Raw genomic sequence first — 22,494 nt, forward strand, 5'->3', positions numbered from 1 at the left:
GACTAGAATTTAGATGCAGAAGACTTTCACTTCTCTTCACAAAGATTGAATGGTTATAGGTCTAAATATATAACTGCTATAACCTACCACCATTGTGTGTTCGCTCTTATTTCAAAACTACCCGTGAGTTCTATTGGCTGCTGTATTCAACATTCAGCAAAAAAAAGAGTTTGCATCCCTCTTGGAAAAGTCTATTGATATAAAACAATTCTAAAAAAAAGCTATGTCCAGCAAGCTATTCTAGTCTGGCCTTTCCTGCATGGGACTCCAAGAGCTAAGGAGGCCAGCAGAGCACGGGTGCTTGCATATCGTGCAAAATACAGAGGCTATGAGTTAGAATTTTATTATGCATAACCGATCACTAATTAGCTAAATATAATGCTAAAACTGGGTATAATTTAGCACCTGAAAGAGGTAGGCTAGGACATCTATATATAGGGCTATATATCATTCAAGAACAGGATTATCTATTTTGGATGCAATTTGAATGGAGTTGACGGCGAGAGAGACTGCGAAAGAGTGCTTGCGTGTGCACTGATTTAAAGCAAGGATATTTGAGTAATAGGCTTTTAAAACTGTAGCTGAAATAAAACAAATGCAAAAATAATCATCTTTACAATTTAAAAAACAAGGTGACCTCCAAAAGCCAGATGAAGATGGGTAAACTAGACACACATTCGGTCTTTATTACTGTAGCACAATAAAAAAACGTACCATGCTGAGATGATACGGTTGGTCTACAGATGGTCTACAGATTTGATTGGTCTACAGATTTAATTTGATTCAGATCTACTTATTACAACAACAGGGGGCAGGCAAGCGACAGGTCAAGGGCAGGCAGAGGTATGTAATCCTGAGCGGAGTCCGAAAGTTACAGAACGGCAGGCAGGATCAGGGTCAGGCAGAGGTCAGTAATCCAGGGCAGTGTCACACGTTACAGAATGGCAGGCAGGCTCAGGGTCAGGGCAGATAGAATGGTCAAAACCGGGAAAACTAGAAAACAGGGACTATAGAGAAAACAGGAGTACGGGAAAAGCGCTGGTAGGCTTGACGAGACAAGACGAACTGGCAACAGACAAACAGAAAACACAGGTATAAATGCAAAGGGGATAGTGAGGAAAATGCGCAACACCTGGAGGGGGGTGGAGACAAGCACAAGACAGGTGAAACAGAACAGGGTGTGACAGCATGTTGCTTTCTAGTGATCTTACTCCCCCTCCAACTGAAATGCAATAACAACAAAAACATTAATAACAATAAGCCTAGTCAGTAAGTAACTTGGCTAACTAATTAATTAAACACTCATACATCTGAACATCAGTCAAATGATACCCAACCAGCCTAATAGTCTATTTGCAATGAAATTGGGAGGGCATTTTTCTTGCCAACTTTTTTTTCAGTTGCTAATTAATCAATAAACAGGCATTGGAATTAAGTAGTTTGACAAGTGTTCAAAAACCAGTAACAAGTCTTTAATCTCTCTGGGATATGTGGGACGCTAGCGCGCCAAATTCGAATAAATTACTATAAAAATCAAACTTTCATTAATTCACACATGCAAGATAGCAAATTAAAGCTACACTTGTTGTGAATGCAGCCAACATGTCAGATTTCAAATAGGCTTTTCGGCGAAATCAAACGATGCTATTATCTTAGGATAGCACCTCCGTAAACAAAGAGAGAAAAGCATATTTCAACCCTGCAGGCGCGACACAAAATGCAGAAATACAAATATAATTCATGCCTTACCTTTGACGAGCTTCTTTTGTTGGCACTCCAATATGTCCCATAAAAATCACAAATGGTCCTTTTGTTCGATAAATTCTGCCGATATATATCCAAAATGTCAATTTATTTGGCGCGTTTGATCCAGAAAAACACCGGTTCCAACTTGCGCAACGTGACTACAAAATACCCCAAAGTTACCTGGAAACTTCGCCAAAACATTTCAAACTACTTTTGTAACACAACTTTAGGTATTTGTAAAGTAAATAATTGATAAATTGAAGACTGGATGATCTGTGTTCAATACAGGAGGAAAACAAACTGTAGCTAGCTTTCTGGTCATGCACCTCTATCTAACAATACACTACAAGTGACCCTCGTTCTGAACATTACACAAAGCAAAAACCTCAACCAATTTCTAAAGACTGTTGACATCCAGTGGAAGCGGTAGGAACTGCAAGAAGGTCCCTTAGAAATCTGGATTCCCAATGAAAACCCATTGAAAAGAGAGGGACCTCAAAAAAGACATCTGAATGTTTGTCCTCTGGGTTTCGCCTGCTAAATCAGTTATGTTATTCTCACAGACATGATTCAAACAGTTGTAGAACCTTCCGAGTGGTTTCTATCCAAATCTACTAGTAATATGCATATCTTATCTTCTGGGGATGACTAGCAGGCAGTTGAATTTGGGCATGCATTTCATCCGAACTTGAAAATACTATCACCAAGAAGTTTTAAAATATAGCTTCAAATATATATTTTGTATTTCCTAGAAACCTAGCTAACATTAGCTACACTGCAGTGATGCTAGTGGGAGTTAACTAGCTTGCTAGCTTTCCCCTAGCAGTTTCCATTTAGCTATCAAGCTAGCTAATGGCATTTATAATTAACTTCCTCAATCGGATGATTAAATAACTAGCAAATATGTTTGTTTTCCCCTCGCACCCGCTCTTGCTGCGGGTGATTCCCTGATCCACCTCTACGCAGACGACACCATTCTGTATACATCTGGCCCTTCTTTGGACACTGTGCTGACTAACCTCCAAAAGAGCTTCAATGCCATACAACACTCCTTCCGTGGCCTCCAACTGCTTAAACGTTAGTAAAACCAAATGCATGCTTTTCAACAGTTCGCTGCCCGCACCTGCCTCCCCGACTAGCATCACTACTCTGGACGGTTCTGACTTAGAATATGTGGACATCTACAAATACCTAGGTGTCTGGCTAGACTGTAAACTCTCCTTCTAGACCAACATTAAACATCGCCAATCCAAAATTAAATCTAGAATCGGCTTCCTATTTCGCAACAAAGCCTCCTTCACTCACGCCGCCAAACATACCCTTGTAAAACTGACTAGCCTACCGATCCTCGACTTCGGCGATGTGATTTCCAAAATAGCTTCCAATACTCTACTCAGAAAACTGGATGCAGTGTATCACAGTGCCATCCGTTTTGTCACCAAAGCCCCTCATACCACCCACCACTGTGACCTGTATGCTCTAGTCGGCTGGCCCTCGCTACATATTCATCGCCAGACCCACTGGCTCCAGGTCATCTATAAGTCTAATGCTAGGTAAAGCTCCGCCTTATCTCAGCTCACTGGTCACGATAACACCCATCCATAGCACGCGCTACAGCAAGTATATCTCACTAGTCATCCCCATTTGGCCACCTTCCCTTCCAGTTCTCCGCTGCCTATGACTGGAATGAATTGCAAAAATCGCTGAAGCTGGACTTATATTTCCCCCACTAACTTTAAACATCAGCTATCTGAGTAGCTAACCGATCGCTGCAGCTGTACATAGCCCATCTGTAAATAGCCCACCCAATCTACCTACCACATCTCCATATTGTTTTAATTTACTTTACTATATTTACTATTTACTCTGCTATTTTGCACACCAGTAGTTCTACCTGCACATCATCATCTGCTCATCTATCACTCCAGTGTTAATTTGCTAAACTGTAATTACTTCGCTACTATGGCCTATTTATTGCCTTACCTCCTCACGCCATTTGCACACACTGCATACATACGTATTTTTTTCTATTATGTTATTGACTGTACGCTTGTTTATTCCATGTGTAACTCTGTGTTGTTGTTTGTGTCGCACTGCTTTGCTTTATCTTGGCCAGGTCGCAGTTGTAAATGAGAACTTGTTCTCAACTAGCTTACCTGGTTGTCACAGGCCGGCTCATAGCCTGTGGCAAAAATGAGGGGACACGAACAGGTATAGGCCAATCAAAAAGGTTCTTTATTATAAACCAAACTATTAACTTTAAACAAAGAAAAAGGAATGAGGTGTGAAAATATCATAATGTAAGTGTAACGGATGTGTAACAGTATAACTTTAGACCGTCCCCTCGCCCATACCCGGGCGCGAACCAGGGACCCTCTGCGGCTTGCTCTGCAAGGGCCGCGGCTTTTTGGAGCGATGGGTAACGATGCTTCGTGGGTGACTGTTGTTGATGTGTGCAGAGGGTCCCTGGTTCGCGCCCGGGTATGGGTGAGGGGACGGTCTAAAGTTATACTGTTACATTGATGCTGTTGACCCAGATCACTGGTTGCTGCGGAAAAGGAGGAGGTCGAAAGGGGGGTGAGTGTAACGGATGTGAAACGGCTAGCTTAGTTAGCGGTGTGCGCTAAATAGTGTTTCAATCGGTGACGCCACTTGCTCTGAGACCTTGAAGTAGTGGTTCCCCTTGTGGGGCGATGGGTAACCTTTTGTGGAGCGATGGGTAACGATGCTTCGAGGGTGACTGTTGTTGATGTGTGCAGAGGGTCCCTGGTTCGCGCCCGGCTATGGGCGAGGGGACGGTCTAAAGTTCTACTGTTACATAAGGTGTATGTAAAGTGCAGGGATGCGTGAATCTGTGTGTGTGAATGACTGAGTGAAAACTATGCAAAACTACAAAGGAACAAACAAAACAGGATCATACCTGGAGGAGCAGAGAGAGAGGGAGAGAGTTTAGTCAAGCAGTTTAAATACTTTGAGCCCAGGTGACTCCAATCACTAACGACCCTCTGCCTGCAGGAGGAACCGACCCTGCACAGCAGAGGGGCCGTGACACCCCCCTCCTTAAAATGAGGGTCCCACCCTCAACCCAAATTTCGCCCCAACATATTCAAAACAATAACATTCCCCAAAAAGAAAAAAAGGATACCAGTCCCGGCTCCTAGTAGTGGCCCCATGTCCCCCAACTGACTGTCCGCCCCTCAAACTCGGCAGCCCTGGTACCTGGGCAGCAATTTAAGAGAAAAGAGGCGCAGACAGCCCATAGGGGTCAGCAGAGAGAAGATACAAACTAGGTTAACCTGTTGATCCTACTTGAGACGCAGACGTCTCAAGTAGGCACCTGGAAATGCAAATGCGCTACGCTAAATGCTAAATGTACTCGTTAAAACTCAAACGTTCATTTAAACACACATACAGGGTATTGAATTAAAGCTACACTCGTTGTGAATCTAGCCAACAAGTCAGATTTTTAAAATGCTTTTCGGCGAAAGCATGAGAAGCTATTATCTGATAGCATGCAACACCCCAAAATGCCTGAAGGCGACGTAAACAAAAGAATTAGCGTAGCCGGCGCTACACAAATAGCAGAAATAAAATATAAAACATTCATTACCTTTGACGAGATTCTTTCTTGGCACTCCTATATGCCCCATAAACATCACTATTGGGTCTTTTTTTCGATTAAATCGGTCCATATATACCCAAAATAGCCATCTATGGAAACTGTGTAATTCAGAAAAAAACATTGTTTCAAAACGCTGCGTCATTTTTTTAAATTAAAAAAGTCGACGATAAACTTTCACAAAACACTTCGAAATACTTTTGTAATCCAACTTTAGGTATTAGTAAACGTTTATAATCTATCAAAATGATCACGGGGCGATGTGTATTCAATAGCTCCACGTCTTCAAATCATGGTCGAAAATCTCTCCTCCAAAACATCCTGTCGGAGACCGTAAGAAATGGAATCTCCTTCCTTTGTTTGACCAAGAAATAACTCTCAGGAAAATGACGACAATGGCGACATCGTGTGGAATCTGTAGGAATTGCATCCTTGGCCCTATTTAATTTGGTGTCCTTTAAACAATACATGCAAGTGGCGCATGGATATTATTTTCAGCTTTCAGTGACCAGTTTTTCTTGCGCTTTTCGATGAAACACACGCTCTGTTATAGTCACAGCCGTGATTTAACCAGTTTTAGAAACTTCAGAGTGTTTTCTATCCACACATACTAATCATATGCATATACTATATTCCTGGCATGAGTAGCAGGACGCTGAAATGTTGCGCGATTTTTAACATAATGTTCGAAAAAGGAGAGGGTAGACTTAAGAATATTATTAAAGGAGCACGGGACAGAGCATCAGCAATGATATTATCCTTACCACTAATGTGTCTAATATCAAGGTTGAAGGGTTGCAAGAACAAAGCCCAACGCATCAGGCGCTGGTTGGGATTTTGCAGGGACCTCAGAAAAACAAGTGGGTTGTGGTCAGTGAACACAGTTAAAGGGGTCAAATCAGAACCAACATAGACCTCGAAGTGCTATAAAGACCAAATGAGACCTAAAGCCTCCTTTTCAATTACAGAATAGTTTTGCTGATACTTATTACATTTCCGTGAGAAGAAACTGACTGGACACTCAACATTGTTATCATTCTCCTGGAGAAGCACAACCCCAGCACCGATTTGACTGGTGTCTACCTGCAATTTGAAAGGTTTCCCAAAATGTGTTGCTACCAACACAGATGCCAAACACAAAAGAGCCTTAACTGCATCAAATGCCTCTTGACACTGGATGGACCAGATCAATTCAGCCTTGGCCTTCAACAGATTAGTCAGTGGGTAGTCAACGGTAGTACCCCGCCATTCCCAGGAAGCGCATCAGTTCTATCTTTGTGGAGGGCTGTGGGAACTGCTTCACAGCCTGGACCTTGGCTTCCGCGGGACAGACAAAACCCTAACCAACAACCTTGCCTAGGTATGTGACTGTAGCTTTGGTAAACTCACATTTTGCCAAATTAATAGTCAACCTGGCCCACATCAGTCTTTCGAACAGGGCTTGCACTCTCCAAACATGCTCCTCCCAGGAGTCTGAGTACACGACCACGTCGTCCAAATACACGGCACACCCTTCCAGACCTGAGACCACCCGATTCATTAGCCTCTGGAAGGTGGCTGGAGCATTCCGCAAGCCGAAAGGCATCACTGTATAAGAGAACAAACCAGATGGAGTTATAAAGGCAGCAATTTCACAAGCTCTTTTGGTAAGGGGTACTTGCCAATATCCCTTTAAAAGATCAAATTTGCTAACATACTTTGCTGACCCAACTTGATCAATACAGTCCTCCATCCTAGGAAGAATGTAAAGGTCTGCTTTAGTAACATTGTTAACCTTTCTATAATCAGTGCAAGGTCTGAAAGTGGAATCAGACTTTTTGACCAAAAGACAGGGTGAAGCCCAATTTGAACATGGCTCCGCAATACCATTGTCCAACATATACTGCACCTCTGTTTCCAATTGCAGTCTCTTCCCCTCAGATACACAATACAATCTCTGTTTGATAGGCTTAGCATCTCCGATGTCTATATCATGCTCAATTAAGTGGGTCTGCGATAGAGTGTCAGAAAACAAAACAGGGTAGTTTCTAATAAGAGCTACCAATTCATCACGTTTCTCAGAGTTTAAATGATCTACCAAGACCCCAAGGTTTTGCAAAGTCTGGGAGGTTTACAGCCGACCTTGTAAGACCTCATCCGAAACCCTAACTTCCTCCTCTTCTCCCCCCTCCACCAAATTAAAGCCACAAGATGCAGTGACTGGAGCAGCAGTCAACGCTAACCTCACCGCTGGAGTGCCTTCAACTTTGCTTAGATCACGGGAGTGATAACATTTTAACAGGTTCACATGGCATAATTTCGAGGACTTCCTATGACTAGGGGTTTCAATAAGATAATTCAAATCTGACACTTTACGCAACACAGTGAAAGGACCACAGTATTTTGCCTGAAAAGGTGAACTTACAAGAGGCAGAAGAGCAAGTACACGATCACCGGGACTAGACTCACGCAGCTCAGCCTGTCCGTCATATTTCAGTTTCATTTTCCGTTGAGAAAATGTTAGTTTCTTTCGCCAGTTCACCAGCCCTATACAACTTCAACCTAAAACCATTTACATAGTCAATAAGGTTCTGAGGTGATTCCTCAGGCAAACAACCATCCTGCAACACTGCAGGCCCACGCACCTTATGACCAAACACTAAGTAATTTGGGCTAAACCCTGTGCTTTCCTGCACTACTTCACGAGCAGCTAGTAACGGCCAAGTTAACCCCTCCTCCCAATCTACAGACAGTTCTGTACAGTATGCACGAAGCAAGGATTTTAAAGTTTGATGAAAATGTTCCAAAGCTCCCTGGCTCTGGGCATGGAACGCAGTAGACTTGTTGTGTTTCAATTTTAAGCTGTTTGAGAACCTGAGCAAATAAATGGGAGGTAAAGTTAGACCCCTGATCTGACTGGATGATTTTTGGAATCCCAAATGTTGAAATAAATTGAGTTAACGCTTTAACTACTGATTTTGAAGTTATGGTAGGAAAAAGCTGCCGGATATCTAGTTACTTGACACATAACAGTTAATAAGTAGCTATGACCTGACTTGGACCTTGGTAAAGGCCCAACACAATCGATAATAAGATGCTCAAAAGGTTGCCCTACGGCTGGTATTGGATACAAAATGTGCTGGCTTTACAACCTGGTTTGGCTTGCTTGTGCGCTGACACGTATCACAAGTTTTAATAATCTGAGCTGATCCCGCTTTAAACGTGGCCAGAAAAAATAACGAAGTATGCGATCATAAGTTTTACGAACAACCATATGACCTGCCACATCACCATGCGAAGTTTGCAACAATTTATTTCGCAAAGTAGTAGGTACAACTATTTGAAAGACTGGTTCTCCTAGACCCTGATCATAGCGTGGAACCCATTTCCTGACCAACAGCCCATCAAGAAGAAAATAACACTGAAAATAACACTGAGCACTATTCCTCACCACTGAACTTTATCAAACAGATCAGCCTAGGTAGTATCGGCCTTTTGCTCAGCCATCAATGAATCTCTAGAACAAGTCAACTGTTGTGTCTGGAGTTTGACTGGCAACTCAAGACTTTCTGGCTTACTCGCAATCTCCTTACGAGAGGCCGCGCGGGTAACCGCACAAGCTGGAAATACCTCAGGGGACATAGTTTTGATCCGGAGATTCCCTTGCAGGTGACACTGAAGGTTGCTTCTTACAGATGTTTAGTTTGCCCACACCTTACTACCTGCCAAGTCATTCCCCAAAATCATGTGGACTCCCTCTACTGGCAACTGGGGTCTAATCCCAACATCACCCTCTACCAGACCACATTTTAGGGTAACTTCATGTAAAGGACAAGAGAATGGAACTAAACCCATACCACATACCATTACACAACTGCCAGTATCAGACTCTTTAGAGAACGGCAAAACAGATTCCAGAATAAAAGAAGCTATAGCTCCAGTGTCTCTTAAGATCTTGATTCAAACATTTTAGTTGCCATCTACCAGGGACACTACACCATCTGAAATAAAGGAGAGGGAAGACTGAGAATCAAACTCAACGAGTGGCTGAAAAAGCGGTTGTTGTAACAGGACTTGCCATCACAGCAGGTTTAACTTGACCGGACAATCTTTCTTCCAATGTCCTTCAACTAAACAGTAGCGACAGGTATTAGCATTAACTGGTGCTTTAAGTCCTCCTGACCCAAACTTCTCCTGAGGCCTTTGGAAAGAAGCTCCAAAAAAAGGTGGCCTTTTTATGAGCGTATTGCGGATGTCACTGTTTGACTCAAAATGGCTTTTATGTGTTAACCTGTACTCATCTGCAAGGATTGCTGCATCACTTGGAGACTTAACTTTACGTTCATTCATGTATGTAGCAACCTGGTCAGACACAGAATTTTTGAACTGTTCTAACACAATCAAATTAGACAGACCCTCAAAAGTACTAACTTCAGAAGCTTTACACCAACGACTAAATGCAGAAGTCAAAACACAAACAAACTCAGAATAGGTTTGTGAATCTAACTTTTTCCTGTAATGAAAACGTTGATGATATGCCTCTGGCACAGCTCGTAGACCTTCAGAACTGCTGATTTAACTTTAGCAAAAACATTACTGTCAGCTACACTCAGTGCTGCAATAGCCTCACGTGCTTTACCTGTAAGTACACATTGCAACAACATAGTCATGTCCAAATCTGACCAAGCTCTAGCTTCCGCAATACGCTCAAATAAAGCAAAGTATGTGTCTGGATCTGACTCATGAAATTTAGGCAACAAACGAAGATTCTGTGAAACATCAAACTGTGGTAGTCCTTCTGGTCTATTAGCATTTCTCAATCGCGCTCTCTCTAACTGCATTTGCAACAGCTCCCTCTGCTGCTCAAAAGTTAATGAAGGGCTAGACTGAAAACCTGCACCCTCACTACTCGCAGACTGACCCCAAAAAACACCTATTCACATATCCGTGGTTACATACGTAACCTTCGTTAAGTTTCACTATATTGGATCACTCCAATATATTGATATACCCGTACCAGATTACTTGGTGCTAGAGGGAACTGGCCAGCCAGTGGCAAAGTGCAGGGGCCGTCAATGTGGAAGGGGGGTCCCAGCACAGTCCATGGAAGGGGAGGCGATGCCCAGGACCGCTGAACCAACCGCAGAGGAAGGGGACACATTTACCCAATAGTACCTAGCAAAGGTGCAAGAGGAAGCCCAGCTGGCGACAGCACAGATATCAGCGAGGGTACTCCTCTCAGTAGAGCCCAAGACGCAGCCACACCAGGTGTTGAATGTGCCACCACAGATCCCAGCACTGGCCTGCCAACCAGGCAGTATGCTGTCGTAATCGTTTCCACGATCCAGTGAGAGAGCCTCTGTTTGAAAGCCAAGCCCCCAGGACTCTCTCACCATAGCAGACAAAGAGCTGGTATGTTGTTCTCACTGACCGTGTCCGCTCCACATATGCAGCCAGTGCCGGAGGGAGGCCCAGACTCCCCCACCAGTGCCGGGGGGTCGTAAGCCAACAGTTCGAAAGGCGGCTTTGCCAAAACTGCCAATACCACATCCAGATCCTAGCTCGCCATAGAGCGGGATGAGACTGAGGCGGTGCGGCCTCGGATGCCACAGAGTTCCCCTGGCCTGAGACAACAGGTCCGGTCTCAGGGGAAGTTGCCAAGGTGTCCCAGACAACAGCGACAAGAGAAGGCTGAGGCAGGGTCATCTGGGCCAGTATAGGGCCACCAGAAGCAAATGGTGCTCTGCCAACCTGGTCACGTCCAGCACAACCTGGATCAGGGGAAAAGGGGGGAATTCTTAAAGCTCCAGCCCTGGCCGATCGTGAGCCAGAGCATCCAAGCCCAGAGGCCCTGGTGGCTCCAACATGGACTACCACAGTGGGCAGTGCACATTGTACAGGGAGGCAAACAGGTCCACCTGCACCCTCCCGAACTTGTCCCACAGGTGCTGCACCACCTGGGGATGTAGGCTCCAGTCCTAAGGTGGCGGGGCCTCCCTCCCTATCCACTGCCACATTCAGGATACCAGGTATGTGTGGTGCCCGTAGAGACGCTAGACGTCCCTGAGTCCCGAGAAGGATCTCCTGTGCCATAAGATGGAGGCGGTGTGACCTCATGGACTGAGGTGGACCCCTGATGGTTGATGTAAGCCACCACTGTGGTGTTGTCCGTTCTTACCAGGACATGTCTTCCCTTCAGATGTGGAAGGAAAGACTGCAGGGCCAGTGGTACAGCTCGGAGCTCTAGTGTATTGATGTGCCTGCCACTCCAAGGGGGTAGCCAACAGCCCTTGGCCAACCTGCCCTTGGTCACACCCCCCCAGCTGAACTGGGAGGCGTCTGTGCTGACCAGCTCCCGGTGGCACATCCTCAGCATCTCCACCCCACCTGAGAGAAAGGAGTGACAGCGCCACCTCAACAATGCCCTGAGGCACTGTGCGGTCACCCGCAGCTGGCGGTGACAGTGGTGCTTCAGGTGCAGCCGGTGGGAGTTGAACCACCGTTGAAGAGGCTGGAGATGGAGCAGGTCCAGGGGAATCAACAAGGAGTCCGCCGTCAGAAATCCCAACAGGCATTGGCAGGTTAGGAAAGAGTGTGTGGAGTCACCCATGGGGACTCCACACACTCTTCCCACTTTGCCCTTTGAGACCAGGAGAAGCCGCCGAGGCCAGGGAAGGGTGTGCCAGGGGTTCTGCCGGGGCCTGCCTTTCGTCTGGTGCCCTGGGTGTTGGGTCCCCCAGGCACATCACTATGGCGGTGATGGTTGACAGGTTGTCGTCCCACCGCACGCTGTTCCCCTCCCTGCTGTCGTTCCTCAGCACGAGGCGATTGGGCAGGAGAGGGACCCTACCGTCGTTCGGGTGCAGGTGGGTGACTTGGACCCGGGGCCTGAGGAGGCGGCATGAACCGTCTCAAGGTCTACAAACCTTATCTGTCTGCTCCAGAATGTCATTAACCCCTGTGCCAAAGGTCAGCCCTGGGGTGATGGGGAGAGTGGCAAATTTATTCTGGAGAGCAGCTGGCAGACAGGATTGGGCCAGCCAGAGATGGCGCCAGGAGGTAAGCACCTGCGCCATGGTCCATCCGTTGGAGCATGCTACATCCCTCTGGAGCAGGGAAAGCAGACGAGACACCTCCATTGCTTCCCGGGGGAGCTCCTCTGTGCCTCCCCGCAGCCGGGGCAACAGAGTTTGCAGGTAGGCCTGCAGCAGCAGCATGGCCACGTTGGTAAGGCGGCCAAGAGAGCAGAGGGACCCATATGTGGATTTCAAGTCCGCATCAAAGACTATGGGGGGTGTCCTGGCTTCAGTCGCGGGTGCCGCCCTATAATCTCCCAATCTGGGAGGACCATGATAGCTATCATGGTGTCCATGGTCGGGTACTCCCGGGGACCGAGTGACTCTGTGCCCGCCACATAACTCCATGGTCCAGTCTCTGCTGTGAGTCAGAAGCGCCCCCTGGCGCCCAGCTCTCCTGCAAGGCCTTGTGGAACTCAGCAGAGATGGGAACAGATGGAGAGTCATCACTGTCCACCAGATTGATGTCCAGTGCAGTGGCTACCCGAGTGAGTAGGCCACTTATAGCCTCTCGAGCCACTGGGTGCGATGAAGACCCACCACCGGCTTCTGATGGCCTGTCAGTCTGGTGGTGAACAGTGCCAGCATCGTCCCCCAGGAACAGCCTATCACTGGCCGACAGGGAACTGCTGTCGTCGCCATCGAAGCTATCAACCTCCTGACGCAGGGCATGCGCCCTCCGTTGAAGGTGGTCCAAGCGGTCCGACTCCTGCCCCCATCCAGGACTGGCAGCAGATGGCAACGCTTCCCAGGAGGGGTACTGTGCCCAGTAGAGGGACTAACAGCTCGCTGGTGCACCACTCCTCAGGGAGGGAGCTCGTCCCCAGCCTGAGCCCGAACCTGGCCGACCGACTTGAGCATGGCCTCCAATCGCGCCAGGCACAGAATTTTGAGAACACCACACATAACAGGCATCCAGCAGGGCACTCCACCGCAATCTCCACGTGGCTCAAACCCAGACAGTGCATACACGAACAAGGTATGCGGATCTCCAGGGGGGATGCCACCATCACACCTGTCACAAAGGCCATAAGCTCAGCCAAGCCAGCAAGGCCACGGAACAGGGGTCCGACACCCTGGGAGAGCTTATGTTGTGACCCGCTTGGAGGAATAGGAACCCGGTAAGGGATAAATTACCCTGTACCTCTGCAAAAACAGGGAAGACCCGTGTGGGAAAAACAGGCACACAAAAAACAGCAACCAGTAATGGATTTGATTTATGTGTTTTTTTGTGTGTTTTGTTACGCCAACTGCAATATTAGCTAGCTGGTTTAATATCCAAGCAGTAAAAACAGCACCATATGGAGTAACTCCGTTAAGGAACCTCAAAGTTAATGTCTCAACATAGTGGAAGCCCACCACAATACTCTTACATTCTGCAGAGGAAAGAACAAGAAAAAAATCTTGCATGGTAATTTGGCGCCGTGACAGTATGTTAAGCAATTCACAACACAAAAAAACAAGCCAGACGACAAGTTGTGTAAGGTAAATACAGTTTGTGGCAGCAAGAGCCACCAATATATTAAAGGATGCACAAGGAGTCGTAGTGTAACGCTAACAAAACACAAGCACGACAAACCATGGGTGGACGGTACAGATCAACCTTGCACAGGGAGTGGAGCACTCAACAGGAGGGGGTGGCCATGTGGCAGTATTCCACTGTACATTTGTTACTGCATACAGTATATTAGAAAAGCAATCTGGCTACTACCAGCAGCAATTCTGTAAAGATACATTTCAATAAAAACAAAAAGTATTCTTATTAACTGCATTCTTAGGTAGTTATTTTGAAAATTCTCATCTCAAACAGATCAATCCTCCTCATCACTGGGCCCTGCTGCTGAAGGTAACTGCAAGCATTTCGCTACACTCGCATTAACATCTGCTAACCATGTGTATGTGACAAATAACATTTGATTTGATTTTATGTGCTACTTAGTTGTAGTGTGAGGGGCTCCATAATTACATAAAGCGGAATGTGATACAATGTTGATCTTTAAATAAATATATAGATATTTTTTATATTTACTGTAAATGACAGTGGCGAATCCTCCGCCGCGGAGTGATAACAATATATTGGAGTGATCCAATATGGTGAAACATAACAATTGTTTAATTCAACAACAAAAACATTTACAAGTAGGATATGTTTACAGTGTCAGCATTGGTTATGCACGTTTGGCCCTTGCGTTCCATAACTCAGAATCAGATCTGTTTTCATAGAGCTTTTATCTTGTCATTCGAAAGAAATAGGTTTCCAAAGCCCACTGTCATATGTTAAGATTTCCACAGGCTGATTTTTCAGCACCTGAGGAAATTGGCAGAGGATGGAACCTCTTAATGCAACTGACCAATGGGTCTCAAGGGGACATGGTTCTGCCAGAGGACATTGTGCTTCCTTTGAAGGACAGGCTGATGCTGGAGAAGCTTGAAAATCAGCTTGCTGGGAATGAAATTGGTAATTGGCAAGAACATAGTATCACACTACGTACAGTTAACACCAGAGGTTTTTGGACAGCAACACTTTTTTTTATCATCGTTGGGGCTCTGTCGATGAGATTAAATAAAGTGCAGACTCTTGCGGTATTGTAAATGTTATGTAATTGGGTGCTTTTGAAGTCTGTGACTGGGAAGAGCTCCCCACTGCTTTTCTTTGGAGGGACTTTGGAGCTGTAGTTTCTGCTCTATAGACCACTAACTATGGACAATTTATTTTACAGGTGAGATTTTTGGCTGCTAAAGGTGACAAGTCTGTCAAAGACTCAGTGAGGAGGATGTTTGCCTGCCTTTTCTCCAACGACCTGTTCAGGCTTTGTAACTGGACCGGCTTGGGAAATAAGATCTCTTTCACAGCTAGCTTTAAAAAGCATTGTTCACAGTAAATTTGTATTAATCTATGAATTCACTTTCTAGTAATACAGATACAGTGCCTTGCGAAAGTATTCGGCCCCCTTGAACTTTGCAACCTTTTGCCACATTTCATGCTTCAAACATAAAGATATAAAACTGTATTTTTTTGTGAAGAATCAACAACAAGTGGGACACAATCATGAAGTTGAACGACATTTATTGGATATTTCAAACTTTTTTAACAAATCAAAAACTGAAAAATTGGGCGTGCAAAATTATTCAGCCCCCTTAAGTTAATACTTGGTAGCGCCACCTTTTGCTGCGATTACAGCTGTAAGTCGCTTGGGGTATGTCTCTATCAGTTTTGCACATCGAGAGACTGACATTTTTTCCCATTCCTCCTTGCAAAACAGCTCAAGTTCAGTGAGGTTGGATGGAGAGCATTTGTGAACAGCAGTTTTCAGTTCTTTCCACAGATTCTCGATTGGATTCAGGTCTGGACTTTGACTTGGCCATTCTAACACCTGGATATGTTTATTTTTGAAACATTCCATTGTAGATTTTGCTTTATGTTTTGGATCATTGTCTTGTTGGAAGACAAATCTCCGTCTCAGTCTCAGGTCTTTTGCAGACTCCATCAGGTTTTCTTCCAGAATGGTCCTGTATTTGGCTCCATCCATCTTCCCATCAATTTTAACCATCTTCCCTATCCCTGCTTAAGAAAAGCAGGCCCAAACCATGATGCTGCCACCACCATGTTTGACAGTGGGGATGGTGTGTTCAGCTGTGTTGCTTTTACGCCAAACATAACGTTTTGCATTGTTGCCAAAAAGTTCAATTTTGGTTTCATCTGACCAGAGCACCTTCTTCCACATGTTTGGCGTGTCTCCCAGGTGGCTTGTGGCAAACTTTAAACAACACTTTTTATGGTTATCTTTAAGAAATGGCTTTCTTCTTGCCACTCTTCCATAAAGGCCAGATTTGTGCAATATACGACTGATTGTTGTCCTATGGACAGAGTCTCCCACCTCAGCTGTAGATCTCTGCAGTTCATCCAGAGTGATCATAGGCCTCTTGGCTGCATTTCTGATCAGTCTTCTCCTTGTATGAGCTGAAAGTTTAGAGGGACGGCCAGGTCTTGGTAGATTTGCAGTGGTCTGATACTCCTTCCATTTCAATATTGTCTCTTGCACAGTGCTCCTTGGGATGTTTAAAGCTTGGGAAATATTTTTGTATCCAAATCCGGCTTTAAACTTCTTCACAACTGTATCTTGAACCTGCCTGGTGTGTTCCTTGTTCTTCATGATGCTCTCTGCGCTTTTAATGGACCTCTGAGACTATCGCAGTGCAGGTGCATTTATACGGAGACTTGATTACACACAGGTGGATTGTATTTATCATCATTAGTCATTTAGGTCAACATTGGATCATTCAGAGATCCTCACTGAACTTCTGGAGAGAGTTTGCTGCACTGAAAGTAAAGGGGCTGAATAATTTTGCACGCCCAATTTTTCAGTTTTTGATTTGTTAAAAAAGTTTGAAATATCCAATAAATGTCGTTCCACTTCATGATTGTGTCCCACTTGTTGTTGATTCTTCACAAAAAAATACAGTTTTATATCTTTATGTTTGAAGCCTGAAATGTGGCAAAAGTTCGCAAAGTTCAAGGAGGCCGAATACTTTCGCAAGGCACTGTATATTTGATAAACCTGCACACTGTTTTGAATCTGAAACATGATGTGTTTAAATAGTACCGGTACCACCTGTATATAGCCTCGTTATTGTTACTTTATTGTGTTACTTTTTATTATTTTTTACTTGGTAAATATTTTCTTAACTTTTTCTTGAACTGTACTGTTGGTTAAGGGCTTGTAAGTAAGCTTTTCACGGTAAGGTCTACTACACATGTTGCATTCGGCGCATGTGATAAATAAAGTTTGATTTGATTTAAATGAAGATAAAAATGCCGAGCTTGCTAAATGCCAATGTGAACTGGATGACATATACAACGATAAGGCACAGGGTGCCTTCATCTGTTCAAAGGCCAAATGAATTGAGAAAGGTGAAAAAAACATCTTATTTCTTTAACTTGTAGAAAAGTAGGCAGACTAGGAATAGTATTTCACCCATTTATGTAAATGACACTATATCTGATGATCTTGATGTGATTAATAAGGAAATACACTCTTTCTACAATACACTGAATCAATCTCATCTTTCGGAAGACAACTTGGATTCCTTTTTTGATTCAGTTTTAATGACTCTGTTAAGCCTATAGAAGAAAAGTTTAAGAAATTCTGATATATTAATGCCTATAGTTACATTTCCTGGACTGGATGGCGTGACTGATATTTTTGGCCTGATATTAGAGAGTTATTGCTTTTCATTCTACAAAGAGGGTATTGCTAATGCTATCGAACCTCCTTCTTTGAGACAGAGACTAATATGTCTTATGCCCAAACCAAAGGACTCTCTTTACCTGGACAATTGGAGACCAATCACATTGTTGGCAACTGACTAGAAGTTACTAGCCCATGTCTATGCCAATAGGCTGAAAAAAGGCCTTTATGATATAATCCGTGAAACTCAATTAGTATTCATAACCATATATGATTGGTATTAAATATTTTATTTACAGTGAGTTCATAGAAGATGATGGCTTTATCTTTTTTTTTACATGTTTGACACGAGAGCACAACGTTTATTTAGAACTCTCTCTACTTTTGGGTTTGGGGAGAATTTATGTAAAGTGATGAGGATGATATACACTGCTCAAAAAAATAAAGGGAACACTTAAACAACACAATGTAACTCCAAGTCAATCACACTTCTGTGAAATCAAACTGTCCACTTAGGAAGCAACACTGATTGACAATACATTTCACATGCTGTTGTGCAAATGGAATAGACAACAGGTGGAAATTATAGGCAATTAGCAAGACACCCCCAATAAAGGAGTGGTTCTGCAGGTGATAACCACAGACCACTTCTCAGTTCCTATGCTTCCTGGATGATGTTTTGGTCACTTTTAAATGCTGGCGGTGATTTCACTCTAGTGGTAGCATGAGACGGAGTCTACAACCCACACAAGTGGCTCAGGTAGTTCAGCTCAACCAGGATGGCACATCAATGTGAGCTGTGGCAAGAAGGTTTGCTGTGTCTGTCAGCGTAGTGTCCAGAGCATGGAGGCAATACCAGGAGACAGGCCAGTACATCAGGAGACGTGGAGAAGGCCGTAGGAGGGCAACAACCCAGCAGCAGTACCGCTACTTCCGCCTTTGTGCAAGGAGGAGCAGGAGGAGCACTGCCAGAGCCCTGCAAAATGACCTCGAGCAGGCCACAAATGTGCATGTGTCTGCTCAAACGGTCAGAAACAGACTCCGTGAGGGTGGTATGAGGGCCCGACGTCCACAGGTGTGCTTACAGCCCAACACCGTGCAGGACGTTTGGCATTTGCCAGAGAACACCAAGATTGGCAAATTCACCACTGGCGCCCTGTGCTCTTCACAGATGAAAGCAGGTTCACACTGAGCACATGTGACAGACGTGACAGTCTGGAGATGCCGTGGAGAACGTTCTGCTGCCTGCAACATCCTGCAGAATGACCGGTTTGGCGGTGGGTCAGTCATGGTGTGGGGTGGCATTTCTTTGGGGGGCCGCACAGCCCTCCATGTGCTCGCCATAGGTAGCCTGACTGCCATTAGGTACCGAGATGAGATCCTCAGACCCCTTGTGAGACCATATGCTGGTGCGGTTGGCCCTGGGTTCCTCCTAATGCAAGACAATGCTAGACCTCATGTGGCTGGAGTGTGTCAGCAGTTCCTGCAAGAGGAAGGCATTGATGCTATGGACTGGCCCGCCCGTTCCCCAGATCTGAATCGAATTGAGCACATCTGGGACATCATGTCTCACTCCATTCACCAACGCCACGTTGCACCACAGACTGTCCAGGAGTTGGCGGATGGTTTAGTCCAGGTCTGGGAGGAGATCCCTCAGGAGACCATCTGCCACCTCCTCAGGAGCATGCCCAGGCGTTGTAGGGAGGTCATACAGGCACGTGGAGGCCACACACACTACTGAGCCTCATTTTGACTTGTTTTAAGGACATTACATCAAAGTTGGATCAGCCTGTATAGTGGTTTTCCACTTTAATTTTGAGTGTGACTCCAAATCCAGACCTCCATGGGTTGATAAATTTGATTTCCATTGATAATTTTTGTTTGATTTTGTTGTCAGCACATTCAACTATGTAAAGAAAAAAGTATTTAATAAGAATATTTCATTCATTCAGATCTAGGATGTGTTATTTTAGTGTTCCCTTTATTTTTTTGAGCAGTGTATAATAATGATATTTGCAGTTCAATGGCTATGAGTAATGGAACATCCCCTCGTTTCTTTATTTTTTAGAGGAATTAGAAAGGGTTGTCCAATCTCCCGTGTTTTATTTATTTTAGCCACTAGCCGTATTTTTTATTTCTTAAATCTGAGAATTTAAAAGGGATCTGTATTTTTGGTAAAGATAAATATATAAATGTCAGTCAAAGTTATAAATATCAGTCCATTTGCAGATGATACTGACCTTTTCCTAACGGATAGGGTCAACATTACCTCCATATCTGCTAAAAAGAAAGTTAAATATTTTGGAATTGTTATCACTAAAACGAATTCAGATAAAGAATCTTTAAACATTGATAATAGGATTAATTCCATGAGAGTTTTGTTAAATTGGGGTCTGCAACGAGATATCTCAATTATTTCGTCCAAGACTGATGGTTTATCTAGAATAATTTACCCAAGTCAGTCCCTTTTTTCTTTCAAAAAAGTCCATTCTGTTATATTTAGATTTATTTGGAGGAATGAAACGCATTATATTCGGAAATCTCAATTAGGGAATGACTATGATCGTGAAGGTTTACAGGCGATTGATTTTGAGGCGTTAGTGGGTGTAGTGGAAATTTCCTGTATTACCAAATCATGAGAGAGCAAACCACACACAAGTCAGAGTTATCATAAAGTCCATCTTTAATTATATGAGCTCCATCACAACCCTGTGACTCTCAGATCAATTCAGTGTCTATAAATGAATTCTCTGAGAGTCCTTACAAAACAGTTCTTAGTATCATTTATAGCCAAGACACACCCATCTCAACTCACATGACGAATAACAGATCTTAGGAACATTACAAAGGAAGACTTTACTTGAGAGAGGAGTATCCCATAGCCAGACAGCGTTGGCTATAAATTATCGTTCAGCTTTGTCTAAACAATGTTCTTATCTCGCTCTTAGTACCACTCAGGACCAAAAACAAAACCTCATCCACTAGCATATATCAAATACACCCCTCCTGGACAAGATCACAGAGACACAGTGACTGGCACACAGACATTGTGGAGCCAAGAGATAATTGGTTCCCCCTCAATCATCCCTTCACATGGTTTAAAATATATGTTTACATATGAAGACAAGCTTGACCTCTCCCCTCTCTGCGGCACAAGTAACTGAACCCAGGACAGAGAAAGGATAACTGCAAATGGCCACCACTATAGTACAGCAAGATACATTCTAAATGAGAAGTAACTCACAAGCATACAATGAAAATAAAACATCTTATCTATGTTACCCAACTATTCTGATTCATCCCCAACATGGGTCATTTTAGAATTAAATGGTTGAAATGTTTGTCTAATCCTACCTCTATGTGGTATCATATCCCTAGCAGTCTGTTTAATAAACTTGGACTTGAATTCCTAATGAAATGTGATTTAATTACCTGTGAAATTGTCTAAGTTTCACCAGAAAATTGTATTTTTCTGGAAAATGATATTCAAGCATATTTTTTCCCCCCATAAAACATTGATTTGGAATAGAGTTATCAAAATTAATAAGAAATCCATTTTTTAAAGCCTTTGGTTTGACAAGGGTATTCATTTTGTATGTGATTTGTTAGACAACACTGGGGAGTCTCTGATGTTTAATGAGTTCATTGATACATTTCAGGTTTGCAAAGCAATTCCACTTCCTTTACTTTGACTTATTAAGAACCCTTTGTTATATTATGAGGGTGTTCCCACTTTTCCAAGTTGACAAATTAATGAATTGAACCTTCTGGATAATTTTTTTTTAACATTAAGTGGATACAATTGGCAGTTAAGTCATTTTAGGTGATTATAATTAAATAGATTGCTATGGAAGTGACCAACCCATGCTATGGTTGTGTATAAGATCTCAAAATTTACCAAAGTTTACCTTTGATGTTAAATGGCATTATGCTTATCCTTGTAATTCAGATCATAACTATTTTATTAACATTCTCTTGGCCAAATATTAGATTCACAAATGTAAACGGGGTGGGGAAAATTCCTTATTTTTAACTTTTCATTGAACTGTTGCCCTTTTATAAATCCCTCAAACGTGTGAAACTTAAACGCCCGGTTTATTTTAGCATTGTATTCACAGGAATGTCCCTGTCTTAAAGTGCAATTTTGCTATTGTCATGAAATAAAAATGTAAAAAATGTGCAAATCTGTTGGGAGCGTAAATGTAAAAAAAACACCATCTAGTTTGCTCAATATAAAGATTTTGTAATTATTTATACTTAAATTTAAAAACAAATAATTTTACTCAAGTAGAATCTTACTGGATGATTTTCATTGGAGTCATTTTCTGTTCTAGGCAACTTTACTTTAACCAAAGTAAAACTTACCACCGCACATTGTACACATTTATTTACATCCATTTGAGCATTTCACCTTTGCCAAGACAAGCCATCCACCTGACAGGTGTGGCATATCAATAAGCTGATTGAACAGCTTGATCATGGCACCTTGTGCTGGGGACAGTAAAAGGCCACAGATGTCAAATTGAGGGAGCCTGCATTGGCATGCTGACTGCTGGAATGTCCATCAGAGCTGTTGCCAGGTTATTTAATGTTAATTTCGCTACCATAACCCACCTGTCATTTTTACAAAGTGGCAATACATCCAATTGACCTAACCACCTCAGACCATGTGTTAACGCGCCAGCCCAGGCATGGCTCTCTAGTGGATGGACCGACACCCTCCCATGGCTGTGCCCCTTCCCAGTCATGTGATAACCATAGATTAGGGCTTAATTATTTCAATTGACATGTAACTCTGTAAAATTGTTGCATTTATGCAATTATAGTTTTCCTGCTAAATGTAGTGGTTTATAGCCTGCCTTCCGTTATAGCCTGACTTCCGTCA

This window comes from Oncorhynchus mykiss, chromosome 4 (assembly GCF_013265735.2).
Source record: "Oncorhynchus mykiss isolate Arlee chromosome 4, USDA_OmykA_1.1, whole genome shotgun sequence".
Taxonomy (NCBI): Eukaryota; Metazoa; Chordata; class Actinopteri; order Salmoniformes; family Salmonidae; genus Oncorhynchus; species Oncorhynchus mykiss.